At 44.0% G+C, this 20342-nt stretch overlaps 1 long non-coding RNA gene across 2 annotated transcripts; it reads left to right on the forward strand.

The window, feature by feature from the left end:
- Nucleotides 1-345: 345 nt before the first annotated feature.
- LOC141731820 (uncharacterized) lies at nt 346-12929 on the forward strand. Of its 2 annotated transcripts, none has more exons than XR_012583765.1 (4): nt 346-627; nt 4319-4410; nt 7076-7166; nt 11531-12929. It is a non-coding gene; the product is annotated as an uncharacterized LOC141731820 (long non-coding RNA). The 2 variants fall into 2 exon arrangements; XR_012583766.1 differs by having other exon boundaries at nt 11534-12929.
- The last annotated feature ends 7413 nt before the right edge of the window (nt 12930-20342 follow it).

The raw sequence follows: 20342 nt of genomic DNA on the forward strand, positions 1-20342 counted from the left end.
ATGATCTTTGTTTGGTAGGACAGAATTTCAGCTGCTACCTAAACATCTCAGAAGAAATTTCCACAGAACAATTCAACATCAGAGTTTGAAAATGCGTGAGGGAAAACCTTCAGTGTCTGCCCAGAGCCAAACTGAATAATTAATAAGCAGGAACTTTCTATTAAAGGAATTTTTGGTGGCTCCCACAATCCCTCTGATTACACCATGATTTTACCTAATGAAGTTCCCAACTGCTCATGATTTTTTCAGTCAGGTGCATCTGCTCCTGCCCTCATCCATCTGCATTAGGAGCATTCCCAGTTTCCATAGTAACTGACCAATTTAACATATCTGGCCTTACAGTACCTTACAGTGAAACACTCTGGCCATTTTACAAATGTGCAGCCAGAGGTGAGGGGGGGAACAAAGTGATTTGCCTGGGGTTACAGAGTTCATCTGCAGCTGAATGGGGTAAGAACATTGCTTTTTCCAGAGTTCCAGGGAAATGCTGGAGCTGCCAGGCTGCCCGTTCCCAGGGAGGCGTTTTGCTGGATCACATCAGCTGAAGGTTGTGTCCCAAGTGCTCCTTTTCTCAGCCTTGGAAAAAAGAGACTTTGCAAAAAATGAGGAGCTCGGGGTTGGAGCTGGGTGAGTAATGAAACCAGAAATCAAAACTTGCAAGTAATGTATTCAGCAGAAATGCCAGCCACATTCCTGGGATAAATAACTCCCGATGAATAATTCAGCCGGCGTCATCACTACAGGGCACAGGAGCAGGATTGCTTTCTAATTATTTGGCCTTTTCCTCTGTAAAAGTTCAACTCTGCTTCAGTTCCAGCTCATGGTCTGGGTTTTGCTTGTGGCTTGGCTGGAGATAGCTCAGGGTCAGCTTTGGAGCTGTGCTGAGCACCCTCATTTCTGTCTAAAACTCCAGGAATTTGGGTTATTGGAGGGTACAAAGCCAGCCTTCAAAAATAAAATAATAATTTAAAAAAAAAAAGGCATCTGGAGCTTCAAAACTTTGTGAAAATAGGAAAACTTTGAAAGCCGTTGAGGAATCCTGGATTAACACAGCTCACAGGGAGTAGGGAAAAGGTTGGTGGCCTTTGGAACAACTTCTCACATTAATTTTCTTCCAACGCTGACAGCTTTGATTTATTACCTCAAGGCTGGTTAGAAAACACCCAGACGTGAGTGAAGCCAGGAGTTATGGAAAGAAAAAGGAAAATATGGTAAACACAGTGATGGATAGCACTGGGAGACAGACAAGCAGTGCCCTGCTCTGCTGCTGCACCCAAATATTGGCTCCAGTGAGGATCCAGCCCTGGCAGAGCCGCCTGGAATTGCTCCCAGCAGAACAACGAGCAGGGAGATTCCCTTGGGACCTGCAGCTTTCTCATCTGTCAGCTCAGTTTTGGTGCTGATTTCTGCCTCAGAGTGGCTGTTTGAGGTTGGACTGATCGCTGATCAAACAACAAAAAATGTTGTTTGCAAGTGCTTCTTATGCAGAAATTAAAATAAGGTGTTTTTTACCAATAGAAATTAGCTAAGATGAGTTAAAGTCAGCAAAGTTGTGTGCTGAGGATTCCCTGGCTGCTCAGGGCTCTCCCAGCCCTTTGCTGGATTGAATTCTAATTTACAAAAGAGCTGCACCCACAAACCGAAGTGAACAAAATCACTGAGGAGCAAAAGCAATTATATATTCTTGTATTATAATATATTGGATTGTATACAATATATAATGTTATATTATATTATGTTATATTATGTTATATTATATTATATTATATTATATTATATTATATTATACTATATTATATTAATATTATATATAATGTATTCTCTATTATATATAATATAAATTATATAATATAATATATAATATATAATATATAATATATAATATACAACATTTATATTATATTATATTACATTACATTATATTATATTATATTATATTATATTATATTATATTATATTATATTATATTATATTATATTATATTATATTATATTATATTATATTATATTATATTATTATATTTGCATAAAGTATATATAATGCATAAGTGTTATAATTTACATATTATATAAATATTATAGCATTACAAGTTTAAGTAGTATTTTGTAATTAGTAAAAAAAAAATCTGCATTGCAGGACAGGAGTGATTAGTTATTAGGTTCAAAATAAAAAAATTCAGGTGTCATTTCTTAATTAGACAGTGTTCTCTTAAAAGCCCTTTTAAAGATAGATACAGAACCATTTTATAACCTGTCAGGGAAATGTTGTAAAACTCACACTGAGCCACTGGCCCTGCTCCAGAGGGCCCTGCACACTCCATGGGAATGAGGGAACGTGAAAATGTGGGAATTTGGGAATGTGGGAATTTGGGATTTTGGGAATTTTAGAGGATACCATTAAATCCAGCCACCCCCAGAGATGCTGGTTGGACTTTGGGAGCCCAAAGACAAGGAGAGCATGGAGGAGTCCCCAGAGCTGCTGTAATTTAGCCAGGCAGAAATTGGAGTTTCCTTTTAAAGAACTATGCCTGTAACATTATTTCTATTTTATAACTTGTTTGCAAATTTCACATCCCTCCCTCCCTCCCTCCCTCCTTCCCTATCTTTTATGAGTTATTAAGAAAATATATTTCTCCTAATTTGGATTTTTTTTTTCATTCAGCAAACATTGATTTTGCTCATTTTCCCAGTGCTGTTGTTCCTGCCACAATTTATGGGCTTTTTTTGGTTTTGTTTTGCAGAGGGAATATCTGTTGGCAGTGCTGGGAGTGGGTCCTGCTCCCTCTGAGGAACCTGGAGCAGGATGAGGAGCTTTGTGCCCTGCAGGGATTTTTCTAAGACATCACTCTTAGCAGCAGACACTAAAACCAAAGAGTTTTAAACCATTCCATGCAATGAAAATTCAAAAGGGAGATTTGGGCCATGTGCCACCCATAAAATAAAGACAAAACCTTTCAAAAGTATCTGAGATTTGCAGATAGGGTCAGTTGTTTTTTTTTTTATGTTTTAAAAGTGTTGAATATTTAAAAAAAAAAAACCCTCAACAGGAGTTTAAATAAACACAGGCAAGTGAGCCTGTAAGAAGATATAAAATCATCAGGAAAGGCTGAGTTTGTTTTAATACAGGGATTACTGTAAACACTTGCAGTGCATGGTAACAATTTGTAGCCCATGTGTTTTGAAATATCATAACTGGTGTCAATAAACACATTAAAACTCGACTTCAAAGAGCTCTGGGGATGTTTGGAGTGTCACAAAGACATTGCAACCCAGGGATTTAGGATGGAAACAAGTATGGGAGCAATCAAACAGCTCCTCTGTGGAGAAAGGGATCTTGTCAGGCTGTTAGAGCTAAGCATCTGTGAGGGTGATTATTGCTGTGGACAGCTCCGAGAGCTCCCAGCCCCTGATTTCTTTTTGGTCTGCCTCCTCTTCCAGCCTGAGCTGCAGCTTTGGCTCTCCCACCTGCTGGGTCTCACCACCCTCTGGAGCTGGGTTTGTTTCTGTCTTGGTTTGGAAAGACAGGTGGCTGCTAAGGAGGGCAGGAGCATCCCTGGAAATGGAAAATGCAAACCCTCTCCCTCCAGATTAAAATAATTATGAAATTAAAAGGCTCTCAGACAAAGATATGAGAATAGGAATAACAGTTCTTTACTACAAAAATTAAAAAAAAAATACAAATGCAATAGTACAAAAAGAAAATCCACTGCTAGAGTCAGAATAGAGCTGACCCCTGTGTGTCAGGGTGGTGTCCCAGCCCCATCCCATGGGGGCTCAGCCCTCCTGCAGTGCCAGCTGTGGCTCTGCTGCAGCAGGGATCCTGCACAAGGGGGGAGTTTTCCTCTGCAGCTCCAGGGCTGCTGCAGATGGGCCTGGGCTCCCTCTGGGAATGCAGTGGGAAAGGCTGTTGGTGTTTTTCCAACCCTCAGATTGGATCCAGGTAGGAATGCTTGGCTCCTCCCCTGGGCGGAGCATCTCCCCATGGGATGCTGGGATTGGATCAGCCATGCAGGGATACTCAGTGGCCATTGACAGAATATAATTAATAATTAACAGCCCATGAACAGCAGAGATCTCCTGGAGGGAGGATGAGTTGTGGGAAATATAAAGAAAACTGCCCCATGAACAGAAGATAACTGCCCCATCTCCAACAGATGGTGATAGAATATACACCCCAGCCCAAGACAGTTTCTCCAGACACCCTGACTGATTCCCAGGCGCTGTCCCAGCAGGAATCACAAATTTGGGGTGTATCTGGAGCAGGTGGCACACCTGAGGATTGTCCCTGTGGGCTGATGGGATAAAGCTAAATTTCCCAGCTGAAGTCTGTGTCCTCTTGGGACTCTCCAGAGCTCTCAGAAAATGAACCGTCTCTCCATTCCCAAACGAGATCCTGTCACATCAGCACCAGGTGAGCACAGGGTGGCTTTGATGTCTCACATTGTCTCATCCACAAATTCAATTTACTGCACTTTGAGCTGCGCACCGACAGCCATTCCCCTCATTGCAAAGCCCAAATTAATTCACACATGTCCTTTTTTGAGGTGACACAACCAATCTGAGGGAACAGATGTGCATTCCCATGTCCAGGTTTAATCATCCCAGCCAAGATTCTCTTGTTTTAATCGTGTTGACAGCTCCATGTGCAGGCCAGGCAGGATTAAACTGGGCTTTTTGGGGGATGTTGGGAACAACCTTTAAATGCTGAGGGCACCTGTTGGCATTAATGGAGCAGAGGGAAATCCAGGCTGGGTGTACACAACTGGAGGGGACAGGGGACATTGCTGACACTTAACACGTGTTGGAATGGAAGGAAAATAGAAATAACACCCACAGAGACAACCCCTGGCTCCATGTTGTAGGAATTTACCTGGGGTGCAAACATCTCTGCACACAGGCAGCTTTTTCTTACATTGAAAATTATATTTAATCCATATTTTTGTTTGGCTTCTGCCCCTGATTCATCAGCACCTTGCTGGAGTCACTGCAGCACCTTTGCATGAGAGCTGCAGGAAAGGGTAATTAAATTTAATAGAAGCCACCCCTTGCTTTGAAGCTGCCCTGGTTTTAGGGCCACAAGGAGAAGCAATTAAACTCCGGCAGCCATGGGTTTAAACTGAAGGTAGAGAGTAATTTATTTATTTTCTTAAAGGAAATTTCCTCAGTAAATGGATTTGGATTTTCAGATCTGATTGGATTTTAAAGCTGGAGAGATTTCCTTCTTTGGGAGTTTTGTTCTCTTGAGGCAAAATGAAATTATTTCACAAATTCATGATTTTATCAAAAAATTAGTGGTTAAATGAGGCAACAAGGAATGGAAAAAAATATTCTAGAATGCCATAATCCGTGCCAAAATCACTTCTAACTATTTAAAAATAATTTTTAGGAGTTTCCTATAAAGGATCAATTGGAATAAATGGTTAAAAATGATTTATAAATTGCTCAGGAACGACTGAGGGGAGAGAATTTGGAGAATCTGCTCGGGACTGGCAGGCACAGATCTGAAACCTGCCTCGTTCATCTCTCAGTTCCTGCAGCTCCGAGGATGAATCTCCAAACTCAGGGATGCCCTCTGCTGCCTTGGGACCGAGCATCACCTGGCACCTCCTCTGCAGCCCTGCCAGCGATCTCGGGGCTCTCTTCCTCTCCTCGAGAGCTCTTTTCCTTTCCTGCAGGATTTTCTTCTCCTGTAGGCTCTTTTCCTGCAGGGCTCTTTTCCTTTCCTGGAGGAATTTCCCTTTCCTGCAGGGCTCTTTTCCTGCAGGATTCTTTTCCTTTCCTTCAGGACTTTTTCCCTTTCCTGCAAGGCTCTTTTCCTTCAGGGTTCTTCTCCTCTCCTGCAGGGTTCTTTTCCTTTCATCCAAGACTTTTCCCCTTTCCTGCAGGATTTTCCCTTTCCTTCAGGACTCTTTCCCTTTCCTGCTGGAATTTTCCTTTCCTGCAGGATCTTTGCCTTTCCTGCGGGATTGTTTTCTTCTTCTGCAGGATTTTTCCTTTCCTGCAGGATTTTTCCTTTTTTCAGGACTCTTTTCCTCTCCTGCAGAGCTCTTTTCCTTTCATGCAGGACTTTTTCCCTTTCCTGCAGGAATTTTCCATTTCTGCAGGGCTCTTTCCCTTTCCTGGAGGAATTTCCGTTTCCTGCAGAGCTCTTTTCCTTTCCTGCAGGAATTTTCCTCTCTGCAGGACCTTTCCTCTCCTGCAGGATTCTTTTCCTTTCATGCAGGACTTTTTCCCTTTCCTCCAGGAATTTCCCTTTCCAGCAGGGCTCTTTTCCTGCAGGATTCTCTTCTTTTCCTGAAGAGCTCTTTTCCTTTCCTAGGGAAGGGAAGGGTTTGGAATGTTTCCAGGCAGGGACTCTGCACACTCTGCCTGGACAAATTCACTATTTAAATCCTCCCAGTACCCACAGCACAGCTGGGAATGCACCAGAGGATCCTGCAACTCCCTCCCTGTGGCACTGAGGGAATTGAGTCCCAAATGACTGAGACCTCATCCCATTCAAACCAAACCTGAAATAAAAGTGAGGGGATGAATTCCCAGTGCCCTGGCAGCACAAGGAGGCTGCAATGGAGGCAGGGAGTGTGTGCCAGGTTCTGCTATCTCGTGGTGTGCCCTTGAGCAAAGTCGTGCCTGGGAGGGGAATGGAAGCAGCCAGGCCTGCAGAGCAGTAATGATGGGCTGCTGAAGGATTTTCTGCTGTGAGGAGCTGACCTGGGTCCCCGCAAGCAAAATGAGTTTGGCATCAATGGATCCATCTCAGATTACATCAACAATGCTCTATGAGGGGGAAATCTCTTTAAAAGTGCTCACAGAGCTCTCTGTGAACGCAGGTGAACATCCCCTTCCCTTCCCTTCCCTTCCCTTCCCTTCCCTTCCCTTCCCTTCCCTTCCCTTCCCTTCCCTTCCCTTCCCTTCCCTTCCCTTCCCTTCCCTTCCCTTCCCTTCCCTTCCCTTCCCTTCCCTTCCCTTCCCTTTTTCCTTCTGTTTTCCACCATTTTTATTATTATTTTTATTTCACATCAGATTTTTGTTTTGTTTTTAAAAACATTTTATTTGCCTTAAATTAAACATTTCAGCCGCTACCAATGAGAGATGAAGAATGAGAGAACATCCCAGAGCTTTTCCAGGTGGAGCTGTCCCTGCCTGTAGCAGGCTGGAAACATCCAGGTGAGTCCCTAAGTATGGAGATAAAGAATTAAACAACATTCCAGAATTTTTCCAGGTGGAGCTGTCCCTGCCTGGAGCTCCTCAGGGTGACAGAGATTTTGCAGTCCTTACCTCAGACCCACACGTGCACCCACACACACACACACACAGATTTTATGAAGCCATTCCATGCAAGGATTTTATGTACGCGTAATTTTTTTATTTTTTTTTTATTTGGAAAACTTCAGAGCGCTGTTTTTTTCGCACACAGTAAAGTTAGCTTTGCTGAGATTCATTAGTCCCCCTTTTCCCCCTGTGTGTAAATGGATCTCTCTCAGTTATGCAATGCAAAGGGTACACAACCATGAAAAGTGCAGAGCCAGCCAAAAAAAGCATTGTTCTGAACTTGGACGTGTAAAATATTCATATTCAATAATAAAAAAATAAAAAAAAAAACCTCCAGCCCTTAATAAAAAATTCACAGTGTAAAATATGCATTGTCCTCCCATCCCCAGGGCTGCAGCCCCACGTTCCTGGGGTTTTCACTGCCTGGTTGGACTCGATTAATTCCAAACCAGTTCACCCCAGACGTGCCAGGGTGAGGTGCCTGAACTGATTCTGCTTTCTCTGAGGGCACTGCAGGAAGAGCTGGCAGCACCTGGGGCTGCTCAAGATGTGTCAGAAATTCTCTTTTCCCACCCCAGCAGTAGAAGAAGGAGTCAGAATTCTTCATTTCTCATTCTTAAGGTTGTTTATTTTATCTTATCTATAAAATTTTTTCTTCTGTCCTGCCAAGGTCTGCTCAGCAGGACAGACAGAGGCACACTGGTGTTATCTTTTCATACTAAAAACTACATGTACAATGTTTACAATTAATTCCCAATACCGATCACCAATGTTAGACAGTGAGCTTCTATTCTAAACAAACCCAAAAATGCAAACATCACCCAGAAGATGGAGGCCAAGAAGAAGAAGAAGGAAAAAGGCTGGACATGTCCAGATTCCTCCATCTTGCCCCCTGAGCCCCCATTCTAAAAACCCAAAAAATCTGTTAAGAATTCTCTACAAATCCATTTCCCACCTGTCCCCATCCCTCTTGCCCTGCAGAATCTCCCATGGAGCTTTCACAGGGAAAAAGGAATGACATGGTCCTGTTGGGATCATTCCATTCCCCATTGGGATCATTCCATTCCCTGTTGGGATCATATAATTTCATTCCTTGTTGGGATCATTCCATTCCCTGTTGGGATCATATAATTTCATTCCTTCTTGGGATCATTCCATTCCCTTTTGGGATCATATAATTTAATTCCCTCTTGGTATCATTTATTTTCCCTGTTGGAATAATTCCATTCCCACTGGAATAATTCCATTCCCTGTTGGGATCATTCCATTTCCCTGTTAGGATCATTTCATTCCCTGTTAGGATCATTTCATTCCCTGTTAGGATAATTTCATTTCTTTGTTGGGATCATCTCATTTCCTTGTTGGGATCATTCCATTCCCTGTTGGGATCATTCCATTCCCATTGGGATCATTTCATTTCCCTGTTGGGATCATCTCATTTCCCTGTTGGGATCATTCCATTCCCTCTTGGGATCATTTCATTCTCTCTTGGGATCATATAATTTCATTCCTTGTTGGAATAATTTCATTCCCTGTTGGGATCATTCCATTCCCTGTTGAGATCATCTCATTTCCCTGTTGGGATAATTCCATTTCCTTGATGGGATCGTTTCATGTCCCAGGAGGACAGCACAGGACAGGCTGAGCAGCCTCACCTGGGACTGGAATTCACCACCAGACCCTCAACAGGTGCCCTGAGCTGCTTTTCTGGCATTAAAAACCACTTTTTTCATGCCATAAAAGCATTAAAAAAGCATAAAAGCAAGTGGGACCCAGGAGCCCAGCACTGGAGGGGAATATTAAAGTGTTATTATGAACATTGCTTAAAAAAAATAAAAAAGAGAACTCAGGAACAGGAGGAAGGGCTCTGGCACTTCAATTTTATGAAGATATATGGGAGAAAAGAATGAGAAACTCCAAAAAAACAATGCCTGAGATGTTTCTTTTATCTAAAGTACAACCAGTTCAACGTTTTACACAGAATGAGTCCCAAAGAGCATAAATCAGGGGATGGAAGAGATGTTTTAAAAAGGCCTCCAAATATAATTTCTTTACCTCCCACGTTCTCAGGCCAAATATTTTAAATGGAAAAGCATGTGGGACACAAAGCATGGATATTATCAGTGTCTTTAAGGACCTTTCCCAGCAAGGTGATTTGTTCTCGGTCCCCAGTCTGATATTTATAAATAAAGAAAAGGAAGGAGAGGAAGAAAATTCAAAAAAATCAGAAGCTGGGAAAGCTGTGACCACAAGAGACAGTATGGAAATAATTAAAATAATTCTTTTTAATAATAATTAAATGCCATGATGAGACAGCTGTCAGTCATGGCGAGATTTTTGGTGGGTAAAAAGAGTGAAATTGTTCTTTCAGTTCTGTTGGGTCAGATTTGAGCCACAGGTCTGGGATGCCTTGAAGGGAACTGGGAGGATGAAGGGAAGAAAATTGAGAGGATGAAATTAAAGAAATTGGTAAGATGAAGGGAAGCAACTGGGAGAATGAGGAGAACTGGGAGGATGAAATGAAGGAAATTGGGAGGATGAAGGGAAGGAAATTGGGAGGATGAAGTGAAGGAACTGGGAGAATAAAATGAAGGGAACTGAGAGGATAGAAAAAAGGAAATTGGGAGGATGAAGGGAAGGAAATTGGGAGGATGAAATTTAGGAACTGGGAAGATGAAACAAAGGAAATTGAGAGATGAAGGGAAGTAACTGGGAGGATGAAATGAAGACAATTGGGAGGCTGAAGGGAAGGAAATTGGGAATATGAAATGAAGGGAATGGAGAGAATGAAGTGAAGGAACTGGGAGGATGAAGAAAACTGGGAGAGTGAAATGAAGAAAATTGGGAGGATGAAGTGAGGGAACTGGGAGGATGAAGGGAAGGAAATTGAGAGGATGAAATGAGGGAAATTGGTAAGATGAAGAGAACTGGAAAGATGAAGGGAACTGGGAGAATAAAGTGAAGGAACTCGGAGGGAAGGAAATTGGGAGGATGAAACAAAGGAAGTCGAGAGGATGAAATGTAGGAATTGCGAGGATGAAAAGATGGGAACTAGGAGGCTGAAGGGAAGGGAATTGGGAATATGAAATGAAAGGAATGGAGAGAATGAAGTGAAGGAACTGGGAGGATGAAGGAAACTGAGAGAATGAACTGAAGAAAACTGGGAGGATGAAGAGAAGGGAGCTGGGAGGATGAAGTGCCCTCAGTGGCTTTGTGTAACCTCCCAGCCTCCCCACCCCAGTTCAGTCCCTCCATCCCCATCCCCGTCCCTCAGTGCTCCTGCAGCTTCTGGGAATCTCCTGCTGCTTTTTCCAGGAATCCCTGCCTGAGAGCAGAGAGGGGAGCTCGCTGCTGTTGGGAATTTCTCCTGCTGGGGTTCCCCAGCCAGCTCAGATCAACCCAGGAGCCCCTGGAATGCAGAGGAGATGTGGAAATGTGGAAAGGTTCAGCCCCTCAGATCCTTTGCTCCCCTGACAGGTCCAAGTGGAAACTCAGCCCTGCCAAAACTGTTCCATTCCCAGATTCCTTTGGAAAAAAGCAGAATTTTCAGCAGAGCACAACAGGGGAGCTGTGCTGGTGGGCTGGTGACACCCTCCAAAGGACTTGCAGCCAAAATAATATGGATTTCCTGGAAGCACATCCCCCCAGAGGGAGAGATTGTGGATTTTGGAGGTATCCAAGGCAACAGCCCAGATGCTGATCCCAATGGAGGATGCAGGGCTGAGGGTTTCACTGCTGAGGTCATTGTTCCTTCAGGAGGGAGGGATGGATCCCTGCAATCCAGGACGCCTGGATGAGCTCCAGCTTGCAGGCTCAGAATTTACATTTCCTGACCCATCACAAGCCACCAACATCTGAGTTCATCCCATCTGACATGTGTAACTAAACCAAAAACTTCAAACCCTGATTCAGATGAGGGAGAGAGACAGAATTCACCTGCACAGGAGCTGCTGAGCTTTTATCATGTCCTTTTATGGGAAATAGAAGCTTTTGGGACTAGGCTCCTTATTTAATTCCCTTCTTTATGGAAGAAAAATAAATAATTTTTAAAATTAAAATTTAAAATAAATCAAAATCAAAATTAAAATTAAAATTAAAATTAAAATTAAAATTAAAAATAAAAATAAAAAATAAAAATAAAAAATAAAAATAAAAATAAAAATAAAAATAAAAATAAAAATAAAAATAAAAATAAAAATAAAAATAAAAATAAAAATAAAAATAAAAATAAAAATAAAATTCCTTTTCTTTTTCCTCAGTAGAATTGATGGTACTGAAAGGCTGCAGAAAAGATGAAATCCACTTTCAGACTGAGATGATTTTTGTTATTAAAAGGTTGTACCTGGAAGCTGGAAGAAGCGAACAAACAAAAATATTACTGAGGACATTTAGAAGGAAAAATCAATGTGATCAAAGATCGCAGCAGTGAACAGAATGAGCTCAGCCCTAACTCCCAGTGCCAGACCCCCAGAAGAAGGAGGAAGAAAGAAGAAAAAGGAAGAAGAAGGAGGAAGAAGAAGGAAGAAGAAGGAACCCAGGACAACACCCTATGCCCTCCAAACCTCCCTGGGCAGCTCCTGACAAGGCCTGAGCACCTTTTCCATGGGGAAATTCCTGCTGGAGATGTTCCATGGGGTCTGGAAGTGCTGCAGGGTTTGGATTTTGGATGATGGGGCTGGAAGCGCCCATTGGAGATGCTGCAAACCCAAACCCAGCTCCCCTGCACCATGAGCTGGAAATAAAGCAAATTAAGGTTGTTAAGGACACTGTGGTCACCCAAAAAGAGATTTTTTCTGTTGGAAACACCCCTTGAAGGGAGGAGCACCTTGAAGGGGTGCAGCCCCCAGAATAAGGAGCTTTGTTTAAGAGCTTCATCTTCAATTTTTCCTCCTCTTCTTCTTCCCCTTCCCAGCCCACATCTCCTGAGGCCTCTCAGTGAAGGAGCCAACCCCAAAACCCCTCAGTGCGGGGACACCTGAACCCTGGCACCCCCCTGATGCCTCAGGATTTAAAATTTTATATTTTTAATCTATTTGTAACCTGCGGTTCTTTAGTGTAGAACTCTAAGCTCCATGGACAGTGGGAGCTGCTGCTTCCCCATTGTGGGCAGACACAACAATTCCTCTCCAGGCCTGGCAATCAAGGACACCTCAGAAAAGTAAATAAAAGTGATTTGGGGGAAGCAAATTTGGGACAAATTCCTTCATTACCTGAAGCTGTAATTGGCAGATTAAACCCCAATGTGCAAATGAACCAAATTTATAAAAATATAAAAACCTGTGATCCATTTTTGGGGGGGCTCTGTCTGCCCTCAATGCACCTTAAGGCCTTCAATAAATATAATAAATACACTTTTTATTCTCTTTAATTTGTCTGGCCTCTGTTTTTAGGTAGCCCCAAAAGGATCAGCTGAACCCAGGTGAGTCCCCAGCACAGCAATTTAAAACCCCTGGGGGCTTTTCCAAAAGTTTTTGCACCACTATGTCACATCCTATACATCAGAATTTGCTGGGAAAAGCTTGGTTTTGTTGTTTTGGGGTGTTTTATTTTTAATTTCTTTTCAGTTTTCCTGCTCTCTCCTGGAAATACAAACCCCAGCAGGTCGAGTGACTTGAGGGTTTATTTATTTCCAGGGTAGGCAGGAGGAAGTTCAGCCTTGTGAGCTTTGGAAGCATAATGAGCATTAATGAGTATGAAATAAAGACCCTTTGGGATCCGTAATTGTTCTCTCAGCTGTCCCACAGCCCCCAGAGCTGCCACAAATCCCTTCCCCAAGTCCCCAAAGCACACACAGAGAGGAGGAGCTGTGGTTTGTGTGAGCCAGGATGAGCTTTTGGGATCATTGGCAGCTCAGCTAAAATCCATTTATTGTCCGTCTTTGGTCTCAGTGAGCTGTTCCAGCATGGGGGGTTTGGTCTCTCTGTCGTGGAATAAATCTGAATTTCTCAGGACACACAGCAGGGACCTCTCCAGTCAGTCAGGGATTGGGAGAATCAAGAAATTATGGAATGGTTTGGGTGGAAAAGGAGCTTTAAACCCTCTCATTCCACCCCCCACAGCTTCCACTTTCTCAGGTTTCTCAGGCAGAATTTTTCTCTCCTGACAAATCCATGGAGAAATTCCCTGCATGGACCAAGGAGCAACAACCACGTGTGGTGCTGCTCTGGACAGTGAGAGGAATTTTTTCTTTGATATTTGCTTCATTTTTTTCCTTTTCTTGGACTTTTCAGGGGAAGTTTTCCACCTGTGGACTCCTCCCTGAGCTGGGGGCTTCCCATCCTCTCTGAGATCTTTGGGTGGTTTGGGGTGCAGGAGAAGGAAGAAGGAAGAGGAAGAGGAAGAGGAAGAGGAAGGGGAAGGGGAAGGGGAAGGGGAAGGGGAAGGGGAAGGGGAAGGGGAAGGGGAAGGGGAAGGGGAAGAGGAAGAGGAAGAGGAAGAGGAAGAGGAAGAGGAAGAGGAAGAGGAAGAGGAAGAGGAAGAGGAAGAGGAAGGAAGAAGATGGAAGAAGAAGGAAGAAGGAAGAAGGAAGAAGGAAGAAGGAAGAAGGAAGAAGGAAGAAGGAAGAGAAGAAGAAGAAGTAAGAAGGAGGAAGAAGAAAGAAGAAGAAGGAGGATAAAGAGGAAGAAGAAGGAAGACAAAGGAAGTTAAAGGAAAAAGAAGGAGGAAGAAGAAGGAGGAAGAAGGAGCTCGGGACAACACCCTATGCCCTCCATCTTGTTCCCATCTACAACAAAATTCTAAAAATACTAAAACCTCTAAATTTGGGATACTAACTATCCCAAACCCTAACTTTCTCACCCAAGTGACATTTTGCACTACTCTCTGTAATCCATTTCACACTTTTGTGGATTCCAGTCTATCCTGAAGCCCTGGAAGTTTTCTCCATGGCTGAGGGTCAAAGCCAGTGCTTCTCTGGGGGTCAGAGCAGACCCAGAAATATTCCCTGTACCCGGTTCCCACAACAGAAAAACTGAATAATTTCAATTTGCGCGTGCAACAAAATTTGGAATTTCTGAATTTTTTTCACAAAAAATTTTGATGGCCACAGGCACCAGCCTGGGATGATTTTATGGTGCTGGAGGAGAAAATGGCACCTGAGCAAGGTCCTGGAGAACAGAGTGGAGAAAAACTGGATGAGAACCATCAGGAATTGTCCTTTCTGGAGAAGCCAGCAGCGTTTGAGCTGCACATTTATCTGCTGCTGCTAAAGAAACACCCAGCTGCTCCCTGCCTGCATTTCTGGCTTAATTCATTCATGCTGCTTGCTGGAAACACCATCCTTAAAGTCCTTCTGGGGCAGAGTTGGCTTTAAAGAAAACTCTCCATGGAAAAGGCTTTCCTTTAAATTTAGTACAAAAGAAAAGCCCAACCAGTTTTATTTATAGATCAGGGCATGAGAGATTTTCAGTGTTCAAGCCAGTGCTCTATCTCTGTTTCTCCCATAAAAACATGTTTAGCATTTTTCTCATCCTACCAGAATAAAATTCTTTTATTGAGAATTTTTTCCCCCTTTGCTAAAATGCAGCCACTTGAATGAATGACAAAAAAATACTGGATTTATCCACTGGATAATTTAGTGAGTTGTGATTCTGTTCTTGGGTGACGTGAGTTGGATTTTGGTTATTTTTTAATAGATCATCTCTTACTTCTGTGGCTTTGGGACAGTTTATAAACCTAAGGTTGTATTTCTGAGAGATCTGTACCAGATGTATTATAAATATGGGAGTTTTATTATATTTATTTTTCTTTTTTTTTTGTTATTTTATATTATATTTTATTGTTATTCCATATTTTATTACTATAGAAGCATCCAGAATTTCCTTGTGGAATGCTTGTGGAATGAGTAGCAATGAGAAAATGGCTAAATGGAGAAATGGCCAGAATTGTGGCTTTTCCAACAACCTGAGTGATAAAATGAACAATTTCACATCACTTTAATGGGAGGGTAAAATATTAAATTTGCTTTTTTGGTGAAGGAAAGGGAAAAGGGAAAAGGGAAAAGGGAAAAGGAAAAGGGAAAAGGGAAAGGGAAAGGGAAAGGGAAAGGGAAAGGGAAAGGGAAAGGGAAAGGGAAAGGGAAAGGGAAAGGGAAAGGGGAAAGGGAAAATGGAAAAGGGAAAAGGGAAGGAAAGGAAAAGGAAAAGGAAAAGGAAAAGGAAAAGGAAAAGGAAAAGGAAAAGGAAAAAGAAAAAGAAAAAGAGGGTGTGATTGCCAGAGGGGCTCCAGGTCACACAGAGAAATTCCTGGATGTATTTAAGTCATTGTATGGATGATCTCACTCCATTATTTCTCACAGAGCTTCTCAGTTCGCTCTATTTAACTTTATAATTCGGAGAAATGAAACCATTTCCCCATCTCATCCCTACCAAGGGAGCAAAACCGCAGCTGAGTGGCAGTGAGGCAGCTCCTGATGTTGTGTCAGGGCACGGGAAGGAGCAAAATGAGAACGGGAGGAGCTCTGGGGTGGGTTTGTGTGGGAGGGATGTGTCTGCCTGAGCTGATTTTGGGGGTTTGTTCTGTGAGCAGGAGCTCTGCCCAAGCATCCTGCACAGCTTTGTTGTTGCAGAGAGGATAAAAACCACCTGCTTACAGGTTTTTACAGGGTAAAAAACACCTGTGATGTGTTTTACTCCTGTGTTCTTCCACCAGGGAAGCTGGAATTTGCTTTTGCAGCAGCAGAGTGCCCAACTTGGGCACAGAAATTTAATTAAACGGGATTTTAAGAAGAAGGCCTGATAAAAAAATTTCTTATCAAATTGCCTTAAAGTATGCTGCTGTTTTATAAATCCCTTCATTCTTTATTCAGAAGGTTTATGTCCTTGGAAATTACAAAATTCCAGCATTGTTTGTGTTGGGAGGGTCCTTAAAGCTCATCCCATGGGCAGGGACACCTTCCACCCTGCACAGAGCTCCATCCAACCTGAGCCAGAATTATTCTGATTAATAATTCTGAGCCAGAATTATTGTCTGACCCAGGTGTCAGTGGAATATTTTAAGGGGAAGGTCTGATACAAAAAGTTTCTTATCAAATTGCCTTCAAGTGTGCTGCTGTTTTATAAATCCCTTCATCCTTTACTCAGAAGCTTTATTTCCTCGGAAATGACAAAATTCCAGCATGGTTTTGGGTTGGGAGGGTCCTTAAAGCTCATCCCATGGGCAGGGACACCTCCCACCATGCTCAGAGCTCCATCCAAGCTGGCCTTGGGCATGGAGCATCCACAACCTGAGCTAGAATTGTTCTGATTAATAATTCTGAGCCAGAATTATTGTTTCACCCAGATGTCAGTGTAATATTTTGCTTAAATGCCACTTGTAAAAGCCTTTCTCTCACACAGGCTGTAAAGCAATATTTTCAGGTTTTTTGACAATTAATAGTGAGAGTGTCTGGTGTTTTCCCATCTGGGCCATTCCTCCCCCAAAATCCTGCTCTTTTTGCTGTGTTTTAGCACAGATCTTCCCAGGAATAAGGCGGTGGAACATGAGTCACTGCAGGAACCAGGCTTTGGGCGAGGTGGGCTCCTGGCTTATAAATGGCACAATTGTAGATACAGGAGTGCAAGGGCTGCTCTGCTTGGAAAGCTGGCTGGAAAATAGCACTCATGAGGTGGGCAGGCATTTCTATGCACAGGAACCATTGGCTATTTTGTATATATTTGCATTTCATTTTCTAACCACACTTCTGGAGCTTGGTTTTTAACTATTCATTGATGAGCTTATCACGGGGCGAGCCTCACAAAATTCTGGCATGCACAAGCTCTCATTTGGACAATTTGTGGGCTAAAAAGCCACCAGAAAGGTAGAAGAGCCTGATGAACTCTCTGCTGGATGTTTTAAATGTTATTTTTGTGTTAATGAAGAATAGGGAGGGGTCTGTGTGAAATTTAGGGTGTCTGAATGCAAAGAGCAGAATTCTGACAGTGTTTGCCCATTGCTGCTTCAAATTTCTGAAAGGAACGAGTGGTTTGTGCTTCCACCTGTAAAAAAAGCCACAATAAAGGTGCATTTGTGAGTGGAGAAAGGTTTCTCTCTCAATTCATCCTCCTGCTCATTCCTGAGGGGGTGAGCAGAGTCCCCCTGCCCTGGGAGAAGCGAGCGGGGAGGAAATTTTGCAAAAAATTGTGCAAATAAACCCAAAACTTGCACGAAATTGTGGGGAGAGGAGAAGCAGAGCCACAACAGATAGACGGACCCCTGTGATGTGCAAATTCTGCCTTTCACCTCCCCTGAGCTCTGAGCTGTCCTGCCATGGATGCTGTCGGTGTGTGAGAAGCTTTTCAGCTTCTCCCAAATATATCTCCCAAAATCTTCTTTTCCAGGGGATTAAAAGCCATTTTAAAAGAATTCCCAGCTCGTTCTAAGCCATAACAACACCGAAAAGGTTCTTGGTGGGACAGCAGCACACGGAGAGGGGGACACGAGGTGATGCCGAGGCATTTCTGCTGTAATTCTCTCAGCCTGGCCAGCTCTGCCCGAGGAATGAAGTTGACTCATTCTTCCTGGACGCGATCCACCTCTCATGGAAATCGATGGAATTCTTTCTGCTGCCTATTTTTTTTTTTTTTAACACATGTTCTTACAGTTACTTTCTCCCCGTTTGTAAATCTACGTGAACTCTTGCTTCCCTGCGGTTAAAAATATTATTTTTTTTTTTCGCTGCCGATGGACCAGTCACTCCGAGAGAGTCCCGTAAATACTTTCCCATCTCTGCTGATGATCCGCAGAGCCGAGCACAGCAGCTCTTTGTGCTCTCTGCTCTTACACCATTGATTCTGCCTTTAAGGTCAGCAGGGGGGGTCCCCCATTATTGGGGGGTCTCTGGGGGTCTGGGTTGGTCCCGCATCCCGCCCGTGCCCGCTGCATTCCCTCGGGAATGAGGGATGACGGCGACATCACCTCACACCCCATCAGGGTTTTTTTTTTGCTTTCCCCCCCTGGCCCGTGAGTTATGCTCTGAACTGGCTTTTTTAAAGATTTTTTTTTTTTTTAAGGAGCTGCTTTGTATTAAATGAATAAAATATGTTCCGTGTCCCGTCGGGTCCCTGTTCGCTTCCATTCCGCCCCTTCATAAAAAAGGAGTTAATCAGGAATGAGTTGCCACTGGCTTTTTGCAGTTTAGCGCGTTCCCCAGAGGAGTTTTACATCCTCAGCCCATTGGATCATCATCCTTTAATCCTAAAAAATCCCCTCTGCCTGTCTATGGAGTGTTTGAACGCAGAGATCCCGGCGTCTTGTAAACAGGTTTTTGGGTTTTTTAACCCCCAAACCCAATAAGATTTTAGCTTTGCGTTTATTTTCTGCTCTCACAGATGCTTCTGGTACCAAAATTTCTCTGCTTTCATTTGTTCAGCTGTAGGAGAACAGCGTCTGTCCAGCCCCGAGAATGTTTTCAGGTGTTCTGGGAACAGATAAATGTTTCCGATTTTAGAACGCTGGTGGTGTTTTAAAGGAAAAGGAACATTCGGAGAAGGGTTTGAATCTTTTTTCTGTTTGTTAAGGGGGAAAAAAAAAGTGTTCTTAATTATGACTTGCGGGGTTAGGGGGGGATGCTGCTCCTCCAGAAAAGTAATTCTAAACAGTAAAGAAGGAGGGGGGAAAAAAGGAGGAAAAATGCTCTATGATGTTTTATTTTAATAATCCTTTGCAGGCATGTGAGCCGTGGTCTGAGGGAGAGAAAAAAAAAATAAAGAAGTTTCAGGAAAAAGGCACGAACAATACCGCCTTTAAACCCAAATCTGCAAACTTCTGAGAATATGCCCTGGTATTGAATACACCGGATTTCTCTCCCGAGCGAAGGGGAAGGTTTTGTTCGTTTGGACAGTCTTTGAATACTGTTCTAAAACTTCTTTCAAGTGAGAACTGAAGAGAGAAATGTTAAGTTCTGCGAGGAGACAATAAGTTAGCATCTTTGAGCGGGGGTCCCTTGCATGCAAATCAGCCTTTTGGCAATTTGGGGGACTTTAATTGGAAGGTGGAAGCGTGCGAAGATAAGAAAGCGACATCGGCAGGAGCTCGCTGGGGCTCGGGGGGGACTCCGGGCCCCTCTCCTCACCTTGCCCGGGGACCCCAGCGCAGCCCCCGGCCCGCCCCGTCGGGCATCGCCCTCTCCCCGCTCTCCCCGAGGTGTCTCGGAAATCAATCCCCGATTCTGAAGTTTCTATCATTTTCACCTCATGAATTTTTGTCGCCGCTTTTTCCCCCCCCCGCCCCCGGGGACTTTGGGGCAGGCCCGGATGGTGCTGCCGCTGCTCTTGGCTGTGCTCAGCCCCTTCCTTGGGATGGCTGCGAGGGCTCCTCATTTCCCAGCGCCGGAAAAGGTCTTGAACTCAATTAATAGCTAATAATTAGCCAGCCAGCCCCAGCAGCCGTCCTTAACGGGGGGAGCGCAAGTGAACGAGGCGCGGACCCCGCGGGGACATCCTTGGGTGTCCCCTTGGGGAATTTCGCTGGTTTTTGGGGGCTGAGCTGCAATCCCCACTCCCTGGAGCGCAGGAAGGAAGGGACACTGAGGGGACACTGAGGGGACACCCCCCGAGGGCTCCATCGGGGTCCCCATGTGATGGGGGCACCCCCAAAGCGGGCGCTGCTCTTCGGGGTTGAGCGCAGGAAACTCCAAATTCGGGAGCAAATGGAGATTTGGGGTTCAAATCGCCACCCCCACAATATTTAATTAGCACAATCCCCCCCTGGCCGGAGCCCTGTGGAGCTGCGGGCCTGGCTTGGGGTTAATGAGGAGCAAGGGGTGCCCCGAGCAGGGGAACCCCAAAATTCGGGGCTGCGGGAGGGGAACGCACCCCGGCCCCGCCAGCGGCTGCATCTCCCTGCCAGCCTCAAATCGGGGGGAGTTCTGCCAATTCCGAGGGAAAATGCGACTCAGGTCGTTGTGGTGGCTTCAGAATTGGGAATTTCGGCTGGAAAATGCTCAATCGAAAATTGCCGAACCTGCTGCCCACTCGCTGCTCCCCAAAATCCCCCTGGGGAAAGGAGAGACCAAATCCCTGACAGACCCAGGGCTTGGGCTCTCCCCGTGATAAAACTCTGCTGAATTACAGCGCACATCGTTTCCATTCTGCT

Source organism: Zonotrichia albicollis, chromosome 25, assembly GCF_047830755.1.
Source record: "Zonotrichia albicollis isolate bZonAlb1 chromosome 25, bZonAlb1.hap1, whole genome shotgun sequence".
Taxonomy (NCBI): Eukaryota; Metazoa; Chordata; class Aves; order Passeriformes; family Passerellidae; genus Zonotrichia; species Zonotrichia albicollis.